Source organism: Haliotis asinina, chromosome 1, assembly GCF_037392515.1.
Source record: "Haliotis asinina isolate JCU_RB_2024 chromosome 1, JCU_Hal_asi_v2, whole genome shotgun sequence".
Classification (NCBI taxonomy): Eukaryota; Metazoa; Mollusca; class Gastropoda; order Lepetellida; family Haliotidae; genus Haliotis; species Haliotis asinina.
In genome coordinates, this window is record NC_090280.1 from 95,177,677 (window position 1) to 95,190,144 (window position 12,468).

Here is a 12,468-nt window from a genome sequence, read left to right on the forward strand (position 1 = left end):
CTTGGCACTTTTACGTAGTCTTCCACAAGAACATTGAACTATTCACCAATGAGAATAGAAAGGGAAAAGGATGAACCAGAAAACCTATACATATGTATATATATACACACGACTATGCGAAGGAACACACTCCTTCTCTGTGCTAGTCTATTATACTGGGTGCTCAAGTTTCAAAATGAAATGCAAATCAGATATGCTATATCCCGGAAAAGCCTTCATATGCGTCTCAACACCAACTCATTCAGAACAGGAAATACTGGAAAGAGACACAAACGGCCATTTGTGAGAAATAATGCATTGCAAAACATCAAAAACTTTCGTGGCCAATATGGGGCTCGAACCCATGACATCCGCGTTATTAGCACGGCGCTCTAACCAACTGAGCTAATCGGCCATCTTAACAACCATGGGAATAATAAGCAAGACATTCGCCTTCCACAAGGCCCTGACAAGCTGAGCTTGTCGGTTAAGCAACATGGTCGACACATGTATGCACGTGTACTGGGCACTTGTCTTTCTGTGCAAATGGATTGCTTACACCACACACGCACACACACATCACACATGTGTCCGCAATACATGGTCACCTCGTTTTCGGAAGATAAGTATCATGCAAAACTTCACAAACACCCTTGCCCTCTGACGGCTTGGATAGAAATATAAGGAACTTGGCACTTTTACGTAGTCTTCCACAAGAACATTGAACTATTCACCAATGAGAATAGAAAGGGAAAAGGATGAACCAGAAAACCTATACATATGTATATATATACACACGACTATGCGAAGGAACACACTCCTTCTCTGTGCTAGTCTATTATACTGGGTGCTCAAGTTTCAAAATGAAATGCAAATCAGATATGCTATATCCCGGAAAAGCCTTCATATGCGTCTCAACACCAACTCATTCAGAACAGGAAATACTGGAAAGAGACACAAACGGCCATTTGTGAGAAATAATGCATTGCAAAACATCAAAAACTTTCGTGGCCAATATGGGGCTCGAACCCATGACATCCGCGTTATTAGCACGGCGCTCTACCCAACTGAGCTAATCGGCCATCTTAACAACCATGGGAATAATAAGCAAGACATTCGCCTTCCACAAGGCCCTGACAAGCTGAGCTTGTCGGTTAAGCAACATGGTCGACACATGTATGCACGTGTACTGGGCACTTGTCTTTCTGTGCAAATGGATTGCTTACACCACACACGCACACACACATCACACATGTGTCCGCAATACATGGTCACCTCGTTTTCGGAAGATAAGTATCATGCAAAACTTCACAAACACCCTTGCCCTCTGACGGCTTGGATAGAAATATAAGGAACTTGGCACTTTTACGTAGTCTTCCACAAGAACATTGAACTATTCACCAATGAGAATAGAAAGGGAAAAGGATGAACCAGAAAACCTATACATATGTATATATATACACACGACTATGCGAAGGAACACACTCCTTCTCTGTGCTAGTCTATTATACTGGGTGCTCAAGTTTCAAAATGAAATGCAAATCAGATATGCTATATCCCGGAAAAGCCTTCATATGCGTCTCAACACCAACTCATTCAGAACAGGAAATACTGGAAAGAGACACAAACGGCCATTTGTGAGAAATAATGCATTGCAAAACATCAAAAACTTTCGTGGCCAATATGGGGCTCGAACCCATGACATCCGCGTTATTAGCACGGCGCTCTAACCAACTGAGCTAATCGGCCATCTTAACAACCATGGGAATAATAAGCAAGACATTCGCCTTCCACAAGGCCCTGACAAGCTGAGCTTGTCGGTTAAGCAACATGGTCGACACATGTATGCACGTGTACTGGGCACTTGTCTTTCTGTGCAAATGGATTGCTTACACCACACACGCACACACACATCACACATGTGTCCGCAATACATGGTCACCTCGTTTTCGGAAGATAAGTATCATGCAAAACTTCACAAACACCCTTGCCCTCTGACGGCTTGGATAGAAATATAAGGAACTTGGCACTTTTACGTAGTCTTCCACAAGAACATTGAACTATTCACCAATGAGAATAGAAAGGGAAAAGGATGAACCAGAAAACCTATACATATGTATATATATATACACACGACTATGCGAAGGAACACACTCCTTCTCTGTGCTAGTCTATTATACTGGGTGCTCAAGTTTCAAAATGAAATGCAAATCAGATATGCTATATCCCGGAAAAGCCTTCATATGCGTCTCAACACCAACTCATTCAGAACAGGAAATACTGGAAAGAGACACAAACGGCCATTTGTGAGAAATAATGCATTGCAAAACATCAAAAACTTTCGTGGCCAATATGGGGCTCGAACCCATGACATCCGCGTTATTAGCACGGCGCTCTAACCAACTGAGCTAATCGGCCATCTTAACAACCATGGGAATAATAAGCAAGACATTCGCCTTCCACAAGGCCCTGACAAGCTGAGCTTGTCGGTTAAGCAACATGGTCGACACATGTATGCACGTGTACTGGGCACTTGTCTTTCTGTGCAAATGGATTGCTTACACCACACACGCACACACACATCACACATGTGTCCGCAATACATGGTCACCTCGTTTTCGGAAGATAAGTATCATGCAAAACTTCACAAACACCCTTGCCCTCTGACGGCTTGGATAGAAATATAAGGAACTTGGCACTTTTACGTAGTCTTCCACAAGAACATTGAACTATTCACCAATGAGAATAGAAAGGGAAAAGGATGAACCAGAAAACCTATACATATGTATATATATATACACACGACTATGCGAAGGAACACACTCCTTCTCTGTGCTAGTCTATTATACTGGGTGCTCAAGTTTCAAAATGAAATGCAAATCAGATATGCTATATCCCGGAAAAGCCTTCATATGCGTCTCAACACCAACTCATTCAGAACAGGAAATACTGGAAAGAGACACAAACGGCCATTTGTGAGAAATAATGCATTGCAAAACATCAAAAACTTTCGTGGCCAATATGGGGCTCGAACCCATGACATCCGCGTTATTAGCACGGCGCTCTAACCAACTGAGCTAATCGGCCATCTTAACAACCATGGGAATAATAAGCAAGACATTCGCCTTCCACAAGGCCCTGACAAGCTGAGCTTGTCGGTTAAGCAACATGGTCGACACATGTATGCACGTGTACTGGGCACTTGTCTTTCTGTGCAAATGGATTGCTTACACCACACACGCACACACACATCACACATGTGTCCGCAATACATGGTCACCTCGTTTTCGGAAGATAAGTATCATGCAAAACTTCACAAACACCCTTGCCCTCTGACGGCTTGGATAGAAATATAAGGAACTTGGCACTTTTACGTAGTCTTCCACAAGAACATTGAACTATTCACCAATGAGAATAGAAAGGGAAAAGGATGAACCAGAAAACCTATACATATGTATATATATACACACGACTATGCGAAGGAACACACTCCTTCTCTGTGCTAGTCTATTATACTGGGTGCTCAAGTTTCAAAATGAAATGCAAATCAGATATGCTATATCCCGGAAAAGCCTTCATATGCGTCTCAACACCAACTCATTCAGAACAGGAAATACTGGAAAGAGACACAAACGGCCATTTGTGAGAAATAATGCATTGCAAAACATCAAAAACTTTCGTGGCCAATATGGGGCTCGAACCCATGACATCCGCGTTATTAGCACGGCGCTCTACCCAACTGAGCTAATCGGCCATCTTAACAACCATGGGAATAATAAGCAAGACATTCGCCTTCCACAAGGCCCTGACAAGCTGAGCTTGTCGGTTAAGCAACATGGTCGACACATGTATGCACGTGTACTGGGCACTTGTCTTTCTGTGCAAATGGATTGCTTACACCACACACGCACACACACATCACACATGTGTCCGCAATACATGGTCACCTCGTTTTCGGAAGATAAGTATCATGCAAAACTTCACAAACACCCTTGCCCTCTGACGGCTTGGATAGAAATATAAGGAACTTGGCACTTTTACGTAGTCTTCCACAAGAACATTGAACTATTCACCAATGAGAATAGAAAGGGAAAAGGATGAACCAGAAAACCTATACATATGTATATATATACACACGACTATGCGAAGGAACACACTCCTTCTCTGTGCTAGTCTATTATACTGGGTGCTCAAGTTTCAAAATGAAATGCAAATCAGATATGCTATATCCCGGAAAAGCCTTCATATGCGTCTCAACACCAACTCATTCAGAACAGGAAATACTGGAAAGAGACACAAACGGCCATTTGTGAGAAATAATGCATTGCAAAACATCAAAAACTTTCGTGGCCAATATGGGGCTCGAACCCATGACATCCGCGTTATTAGCACGGCGCTCTAACCAACTGAGCTAATCGGCCATCTCAACAACCATGGGAATAATAAGCAAGACATTCGCCTTCCACAAGGCCCTGACAAGCTGAGCTTGTCGGTTAAGCAACATGGTCGACACATGTATGCACGTGTACTGGGCACTTGTCTTTCTGTGCAAATGGATTGCTTACACCACACACGCACACACACATCACACATGTGTCCGCAATACATGGTCACCTCTTTTTCGGAAGATCAACTTCACAAACACCCTTGCCCTCTGACGGCTTGGATAGAAATATAAGGAACTTGGCACTTTTACGTAGTCTTCCACAAGAACATTGAACTATTCACCAATGAGAATAGAAAGGGAAAAGGATGAACCAGAAAACCTATACATATGTATATATATACACACGACTATGCGAAGGAACACACTCCTTCTCTGTGCTAGTCTATTATACTGGGTGCTCAAGTTTCAAAATGAAATGCAAATCAGATATGCTATATCCCGGAAAAGCCTTCATATGCGTCTCAACACCAACTCATTCAGAACAGGAAATACTGGAAAGAGACACAAACGGCCATTTGTGAGAAATAATGCATTGCAAAACATCAAAAACTTTCGTGGCCAATATGGGGCTCGAACCCATGACATCCGCGTTATTAGCACGGCGCTCTAACCAACTGAGCTAATCGGCCATCTTAACAACCATGGGAATAATAAGCAAGACATTCGCCTTCCACAAGGCCCTGACAAGCTGAGCTTGTCGGTTAAGCAACATGGTCGACACATGTATGCACGTGTACTGGGCACTTGTCTTTCTGTGCAAATGGATTGCTTACACCACACACGCACACACACATCACACATGTGTCCGCAATACATGGTCACCTCGTTTTCGGAAGATAAGTATCATGCAAAACTTCACAAACACCCTTGCCCTCTGACGGCTTGGATAGAAATATAAGGAACTTGGCACTTTTACGTAGTCTTCCACAAGAACATTGAACTATTCACCAATGAGAATAGAAAGGGAAAAGGATGAACCAGAAAACCTATACATATGTATATATATACACACGACTATGCGAAGGAACACACTCCTTCTCTGTGCTAGTCTATTATACTGGGTGCTCAAGTTTCAAAATGAAATGCAAATCAGATATGCTATATCCCGGAAAAGCCTTCATATGCGTCTCAACACCAACTCATTCAGAACAGGAAATACTGGAAAGAGACACAAACGGCCATTTGTGAGAAATAATGCATTGCAAAACATCAAAAACTTTCGTGGCCAATATGGGGCTCGAACCCATGACATCCGCGTTATTAGCACGGCGCTCTAACCAACTGAGCTAATCGGCCATCTCAACAACCATGGGAATAATAAGCAAGACATTCGCCTTCCACAAGGCCCTGACAAGCTGAGCTTGTCGGTTAAGCAACATGGTCGACACATGTATGCACGTGTACTGGGCACTTGTCTTTCTGTGCAAATGGATTGCTTACACCACACACGCACACACACATCACACATGTGTCCGCAATACATGGTCACCTCTTTTTCGGAAGATCAACTTCACAAACACCCTTGCCCTCTGACGGCTTGGATAGAAATATAAGGAACTTGGCACTTTTACGTAGTCTTCCACAAGAACATTGAACTATTCACCAATGAGAATAGAAAGGGAAAAGGATGAACCAGAAAACCTATACATATGTATATATATACACACGACTATGCGAAGGAACACACTCCTTCTCTGTGCTAGTCTATTATACTGGGTGCTCAAGTTTCAAAATGAAATGCAAATCAGCTATGCTATATCCCGGAAAAGCCTTCATATGTGTCTCAACACCAACTCATTCAGAACAGGAAATACTGGAAAGAGACACAAACGGCCATTTGTGAGAAATAATGCATTGCAAAACATCAAAAACTTTCGTGGCCAATATGGGGCTCGAACCCATGACATCCGCGTTATTAGCACGGCGCTCTAACCAACTGAGCTAATCGGCCATCTTAACAACCATGGGAATAATAAGCAAGACATTCGCCTTCCACAAGGCCCTGACAAGCTGAGCTTGTCGGTTAAGCAACATGGTCGACACATGTATGCACGTGTACTGGGCACTTGTCTTTCTGTGCAAATGGATTGCTTACACCACACACGCACACACACATCACACATGTGTCCGCAATACATGGTCACCTCGTTTTCGGAAGATAAGTATCATGCAAAACTTCACAAACACCCTTGCCCTCTGACGGCTTGGATAGAAATATAAGGAACTTGGCACTTTTACGTAGTCTTCCACAAGAACATTGAACTATTCACCAATGAGAATAGAAAGGGAAAAGGATGAACCAGAAAACCTATACATATGTATATATATACACACGACTATGCGAAGGAACACACTCCTTCTCTGTGCTAGTCTATTATACTGGGTGCTCAAGTTTCAAAATGAAATGCAAATCAGCTATGCTATATCCCGGAAAAGCCTTCATATGTGTCTCAACACCAACTCATTCAGAACAGGAAATACTGGAAAGAGACACAAACGGCCATTTGTGAGAAATAATGCATTGCAAAACATCAAAAACTTTCGTGGCCAATATGGGGCTCGAACCCATGACATCCGCGTTATTAGCACGGCGCTCTAACCAACTGAGCTAATCGGCCATCTCAACAACCATGGGAATAATAAGCAAGACATTCGCCTTCCACAAGGCCCTGACAAGCTGAGCTTGTCGGTTAAGCAACATGGTCGACACATGTATGCACGTGTACTGGGCACTTGTCTTTCTGTGCAAATGGATTGCTTACACCACACACGCACACACACATCACACATGTGTCCGCAATACATGGTCACCTCTTTTTCGGAAGATCAACTTCACAAACACCCTTGCCCTCTGACGGCTTGGATAGAAATATAAGGAACTTGGCACTTTTACGTAGTCTTCCACAAGAACATTGAACTATTCACCAATGAGAATAGAAAGGGAAAAGGATGAACCAGAAAACCTATACATATGTATATATATACACACGACTATGCGAAGGAACACACTCCTTCTCTGTGCTAGTCTATTATACTGGGTGCTCAAGTTTCAAAATGAAATGCAAATCAGCTATGCTATATCCCGGAAAAGCCTTCATATGTGTCTCAACACCAACTCATTCAGAACAGGAAATACTGGAAAGAGACACAAACGGCCATTTGTGAGAAATAATGCATTGCAAAACATCAAAAACTTTCGTGGCCAATATGGGGCTCGAACCCATGACATCCGCGTTATTAGCACGGCGCTCTAACCAACTGAGCTAATCGGCCATCTTAACAACCATGGGAATAATAAGCAAGACATTCGCCTTCCACAAGGCCCTGACAAGCTGAGCTTGTCGGTTAAGCAACATGGTCGACACATGTATGCACGTGTACTGGGCACTTGTCTTTCTGTGCAAATGGATTGCTTACACCACACACGCACACACACATCACACATGTGTCCGCAATACATGGTCACCTCGTTTTCGGAAGATAAGTATCATGCAAAACTTCACAAACACCCTTGCCCTCTGACGGCTTGGATAGAAATATAAGGAACTTGGCACTTTTACGTAGTCTTCCACAAGAACATTGAACTATTCACCAATGAGAATAGAAAGGGAAAAGGATGAACCAGAAAACCTATACATATGTATATATATACACACGACTATGCGAAGGAACACACTCCTTCTCTGTGCTAGTCTATTATACTGGGTGCTCAAGTTTCAAAATGAAATGCAAATCAGATATGCTATATCCCGGAAAAGCCTTCATATGCGTCTCAACACCAACTCATTCAGAACAGGAAATACTGGAAAGAGACACAAACGGCCATTTGTGAGAAATAATGCATTGCAAAACATCAAAAACTTTCGTGGCCAATATGGGGCTCGAACCCATGACATCCGCGTTATTAGCACGGCGCTCTAACCAACTGAGCTAATCGGCCATCTTAACAACCATGGGAATAATAAGCAAGACATTCGCCTTCCACAAGGCCCTGACAAGCTGAGCTTGTCGGTTAAGCAACATGGTCGACACATGTATGCACGTGTACTGGGCACTTGTCTTTCTGTGCAAATGGATTGCTTACACCACACACGCACACACACATCACACATGTGTCCGCAATACATGGTCACCTCTTTTTCGGAAGATAAGTATCATGCAAAACTTCACAAACACCCTTGCCCTCTGACGGCTTGGATAGAAATATAAGGAACTTGGCACTTTTACGTAGTCTTCCACAAGAACATTGAACTATTCACCAATGAGAATAGAAAGGGAAAAGGATGAACCAGAAAACCTATACATATGTATATATATACACACGACTATGCGAAGGAACACACTTCTTCTCTGTGCTAGTCTATTATACTGGGTGCTCAAGTTTCAAAATGAAATGCAAATCAGATATGCTATATCCCGGAAAAGCCTTCATATGCGTCTCAACACCAACTCATTCAGAACAGGAAATACTGGAAAGAGACACAAACGGCCATTTGTGAGAAATAATGCATTGCAAAACATCAAAAACTTTCGTGGCCAATATGGGGCTCGAACCCATGACATCCGCGTTATTAGCACGGCGCTCTAACCAACTGAGCTAATCGGCCATCTTAACAACCATGGGAATAATAAGCAAGACATTCGCCTTCCACAAGGCCCTGACAAGCTGAGCTTGTCGGTTAAGCAACATGGTCGACACATGTATGCACGTGTACTGGGCACTTGTCTTTCTGTGCAAATGGATTGCTTACACCACACACGCACACACACATCACACATGTGTCCGCAATACATGGTCACCTCGTTTTCGGAAGATCAACTTCACAAACACCCTTGCCCTCTGACGGCTTGGATAGAAATATAAGGAACTTGGCACTTTTACGTAGTCTTCCACAAGAACATTGAACTATTCACCAATGAGAATAGAAAGGGAAAAGGATGAACCAGAAAACCTATACATATGTATATATATACACACGACTACGCGAAGGAACACACTCCTTCTCTGTGCTAGTCTATTATACTGGGTGCTCAAGTTTCAAAATGAAATGCAAATCAGATATGCTATATCCCGGAAAAGCCTTCATATGCGTCTCAACACCAACTCATTCAGAACAGGAAATACTGGAAAGAGACACAAACGGCCATTTGTGAGAAATAATGCATTGCAAAACATCAAAAACTTTCGTGGCCAATATGGGGCTCGAACCCATGACATCCGCGTTATTAGCACGGCGCTCTAACCAACTGAGCTAATCGGCCATCTTAACAACCATGGGAATAATAAGCAAGACATTCGCCTTCCACAAGGCCCTGACAAGCTGAGCTTGTCGGTTAAGCAACATGGTCGACACATGTATGCACGTGTACTGGGCACTTGTCTTTCTGTGCAAATGGATTGCTTACACCACACACGCACACACACATCACACATGTGTCCGCAATACATGGTCACCTCGTTTTCGGAAGATAAGTATCATGCAAAACTTCACAAACACCCTTGCCCTCTGACGGCTTGGATAGAAATATAAGGAACTTGGCACTTTTACGTAGTCTTCCACAAGAACATTGAACTATTCACCAATGAGAATAGAAAGGGAAAAGGATGAACCAGAAAACCTATACATATGTATATATATACACACGACTATGCGAAGGAACACACTCCTTCTCTGTGCTAGTCTATTATACTGGGTGCTCAAGTTTCAAAATGAAATGCAAATCAGATATGCTATATCCCGGAAAAGCCTTCATATGCGTCTCAACACCAACTCATTCAGAACAGGAAATACTGGAAAGAGACACAAACGGCCATTTGTGAGAAATAATGCATTGCAAAACATCAAAAACTTTCGTGGCCAATATGGGGCTCGAACCCATGACATCCGCGTTATTAGCACGGCGCTCTAACCAACTGAGCTAATCGGCCATCTTAACAACCATGGGAATAATAAGCAAGACATTCGCCTTCCACAAGGCCCTGACAAGCTGAGCTTGTCGGTTAAGCAACATGGTCGACACATGTATGCACGTGTACTGGGCACTTGTCTTTCTGTGCAAATGGATTGCTTACACCACACACGCACACACACATCACACATGTGTCCGCAATACATGGTCACCTCGTTTTCGGAAGATAAGTATCATGCAAAACTTCACAAACACCCTTGCCCTCTGACGGCTTGGATAGAAATATAAGGAACTTGGCACTTTTACGTAGTCTTCCACAAGAACATTGAACTATTCACCAATGAGAATAGAAAGGGAAAAGGATGAACCAGAAAACCTATACATATGTATATATATACACACGACTATGCGAAGGAACACACTCCTTCTCTGTGCTAGTCTATTATACTGGGTGCTCAAGTTTCAAAATGAAATGCAAATCAGATATGCTATATCCCGGAAAAGCCTTCATATGCGTCTCAACACCAACTCATTCAGAACAGGAAATACTGGAAAGAGACACAAACGGCCATTTGTGAGAAATAATGCATTGCAAAACATCAAAAACTTTCGTGGCCAATATGGGGCTCGAACCCATGACATCCGCGTTATTAGCACGGCGCTCTAACCAACTGAGCTAATCGGCCATCTTAACAACCATGGGAATAATAAGCAAGACATTCGCCTTCCACAAGGCCCTGACAAGCTGAGCTTGTCGGTTAAGCAACATGGTCGACACATGTATGCACGTGTACTGGGCACTTGTCTTTCTGTGCAAATGGATTGCTTACACCACACACGCACACACACATCACACATGTGTCCGCAATACATGGTCACCTCGTTTTCGGAAGATAAGTATCATGCAAAACTTCACAAACACCCTTGCCCTCTGACGGCTTGGATAGAAATATAAGGAACTTGGCACTTTTACGTAGTCTTCCACAAGAACATTGAACTATTCACCAATGAGAATAGAAAGGGAAAAGGATGAACCAGAAAACCTATACATATGTATATATATACACACGACTATGCGAAGGAACACACTCCTTCTCTGTGCTAGTCTATTATACTGGGTGCTCAAGTTTCAAAATGAAATGCAAATCAGATATGCTATATCCCGGAAAAGCCTTCATATGCGTCTCAACACCAACTCATTCAGAACAGGAAATACTGGAAAGAGACACAAACGGCCATTTGTGAGAAATAATGCATTGCAAAACATCAAAAACTTTCGTGGCCAATATGGGGCTCGAACCCATGACATCCGCGTTATTAGCACGGCGCTCTAACCAACTGAGCTAATTGGCCATCTTAACAACCATGGGAATAATAAGCAAGACATTCGCCTTCCACAAGGCCCTGACAAGCTGAGCTTGTCGGTTAAGCAACATGGTCGACACATGTATGCACGTGTACTGGGCACTTGTCTTTCTGTGCAAATGGATTGCTTACACCACACACGCACACACACATCACACATGTGTCCGCAATACATGGTCACCTCGTTTTCGGAAGATAAGTATCATGCAAAACTTCACAAACACCCTTGCCCTCTGACGGCTTGGATAGAAATATAAGGAACTTGGCACTTTTACGTAGTCTTCCACAAGAACATTGAACTATTCACCAATGAGAATAGAAAGGGAAAAGGATGAACCAGAAAACCTATACATATGTATATATATACACACGACTATGCGAAGGAACACACTCCTTCTCTGTGCTAGTCTATTATACTGGGTGCTCAAGTTTCAAAATGAAATGCAAATCAGATATGCTATATCCCGGAAAAGCCTTCATATGCGTCTCAACACCAACTCATTCAGAACAGGAAATACTGGAAAGAGACACAAACGGCCATTTGTGAGAAATAATGCATTGCAAAACATCAAAAACTTTCGTGGCCAATATGGGGCTCGAACCCATGACATCCGCGTTATTAACACGGCGCTCTAACCAACTGAGCTAATCGGCCATCTTAACAACCATGGGAATAATAAGCAAGACATTCGCCTTCCACAAGGCCCTGACAAGCTGAGCTTGTCGGTTAAGCAACATGGTCGACACATGTATGCACGTGTACTGGG

At 42.9% G+C, this 12,468-nt stretch overlaps 19 non-coding genes across 19 annotated transcripts; all 19 read right to left on the reverse strand.

Annotated features, from left to right (window-relative positions):
• Positions 1–320: 320 nt before the first annotated feature.
• Positions 321–394, reverse strand: Trnai-aau (transfer RNA isoleucine (anticodon AAU)). Its single transcript has one exon. It is a non-coding gene; the product is annotated as a tRNA-Ile (tRNA).
• Positions 395–987: 593 nt separating this feature from the next.
• Positions 988–1,061, reverse strand: Trnai-aau (transfer RNA isoleucine (anticodon AAU)). Its single transcript has one exon. It is a non-coding gene; the product is annotated as a tRNA-Ile (tRNA).
• Positions 1,062–1,654: 593 nt separating this feature from the next.
• Positions 1,655–1,728, reverse strand: Trnai-aau (transfer RNA isoleucine (anticodon AAU)). The gene has a single exon. It is a non-coding gene; the product is annotated as a tRNA-Ile (tRNA).
• A 595-nt stretch (positions 1,729–2,323) lies between these two features.
• On the reverse strand, positions 2,324–2,397 carry Trnai-aau (transfer RNA isoleucine (anticodon AAU)). The gene has a single exon. It is a non-coding gene; the product is annotated as a tRNA-Ile (tRNA).
• Positions 2,398–2,992: 595 nt separating this feature from the next.
• Trnai-aau (transfer RNA isoleucine (anticodon AAU)) lies at positions 2,993–3,066 on the reverse strand. Its single transcript has one exon. It is a non-coding gene; the product is annotated as a tRNA-Ile (tRNA).
• A 593-nt stretch (positions 3,067–3,659) lies between these two features.
• On the reverse strand, positions 3,660–3,733 carry Trnai-aau (transfer RNA isoleucine (anticodon AAU)). Its single transcript has one exon. It is a non-coding gene; the product is annotated as a tRNA-Ile (tRNA).
• Positions 3,734–4,326: 593 nt separating this feature from the next.
• Trnai-aau (transfer RNA isoleucine (anticodon AAU)) lies at positions 4,327–4,400 on the reverse strand. The gene has a single exon. It is a non-coding gene; the product is annotated as a tRNA-Ile (tRNA).
• Positions 4,401–4,981: 581 nt separating this feature from the next.
• Trnai-aau (transfer RNA isoleucine (anticodon AAU)) lies at positions 4,982–5,055 on the reverse strand. Its single transcript has one exon. It is a non-coding gene; the product is annotated as a tRNA-Ile (tRNA).
• Positions 5,056–5,648: 593 nt separating this feature from the next.
• Positions 5,649–5,722, reverse strand: Trnai-aau (transfer RNA isoleucine (anticodon AAU)). Its single transcript has one exon. It is a non-coding gene; the product is annotated as a tRNA-Ile (tRNA).
• Positions 5,723–6,303: 581 nt separating this feature from the next.
• Positions 6,304–6,377, reverse strand: Trnai-aau (transfer RNA isoleucine (anticodon AAU)). Its single transcript has one exon. It is a non-coding gene; the product is annotated as a tRNA-Ile (tRNA).
• A 593-nt stretch (positions 6,378–6,970) lies between these two features.
• Positions 6,971–7,044, reverse strand: Trnai-aau (transfer RNA isoleucine (anticodon AAU)). Its single transcript has one exon. It is a non-coding gene; the product is annotated as a tRNA-Ile (tRNA).
• Positions 7,045–7,625: 581 nt separating this feature from the next.
• Positions 7,626–7,699, reverse strand: Trnai-aau (transfer RNA isoleucine (anticodon AAU)). The gene has a single exon. It is a non-coding gene; the product is annotated as a tRNA-Ile (tRNA).
• Positions 7,700–8,292: 593 nt separating this feature from the next.
• Trnai-aau (transfer RNA isoleucine (anticodon AAU)) lies at positions 8,293–8,366 on the reverse strand. Its single transcript has one exon. It is a non-coding gene; the product is annotated as a tRNA-Ile (tRNA).
• Positions 8,367–8,959: 593 nt separating this feature from the next.
• On the reverse strand, positions 8,960–9,033 carry Trnai-aau (transfer RNA isoleucine (anticodon AAU)). The gene has a single exon. It is a non-coding gene; the product is annotated as a tRNA-Ile (tRNA).
• A 581-nt stretch (positions 9,034–9,614) lies between these two features.
• Trnai-aau (transfer RNA isoleucine (anticodon AAU)) lies at positions 9,615–9,688 on the reverse strand. Its single transcript has one exon. It is a non-coding gene; the product is annotated as a tRNA-Ile (tRNA).
• Positions 9,689–10,281: 593 nt separating this feature from the next.
• Trnai-aau (transfer RNA isoleucine (anticodon AAU)) lies at positions 10,282–10,355 on the reverse strand. Its single transcript has one exon. It is a non-coding gene; the product is annotated as a tRNA-Ile (tRNA).
• A 593-nt stretch (positions 10,356–10,948) lies between these two features.
• Trnai-aau (transfer RNA isoleucine (anticodon AAU)) lies at positions 10,949–11,022 on the reverse strand. Its single transcript has one exon. It is a non-coding gene; the product is annotated as a tRNA-Ile (tRNA).
• A 593-nt stretch (positions 11,023–11,615) lies between these two features.
• Positions 11,616–11,689, reverse strand: Trnai-aau (transfer RNA isoleucine (anticodon AAU)). The gene has a single exon. It is a non-coding gene; the product is annotated as a tRNA-Ile (tRNA).
• A 593-nt stretch (positions 11,690–12,282) lies between these two features.
• Positions 12,283–12,356, reverse strand: Trnai-aau (transfer RNA isoleucine (anticodon AAU)). Its single transcript has one exon. It is a non-coding gene; the product is annotated as a tRNA-Ile (tRNA).
• Positions 12,357–12,468: the final 112 nt, after the last annotated feature.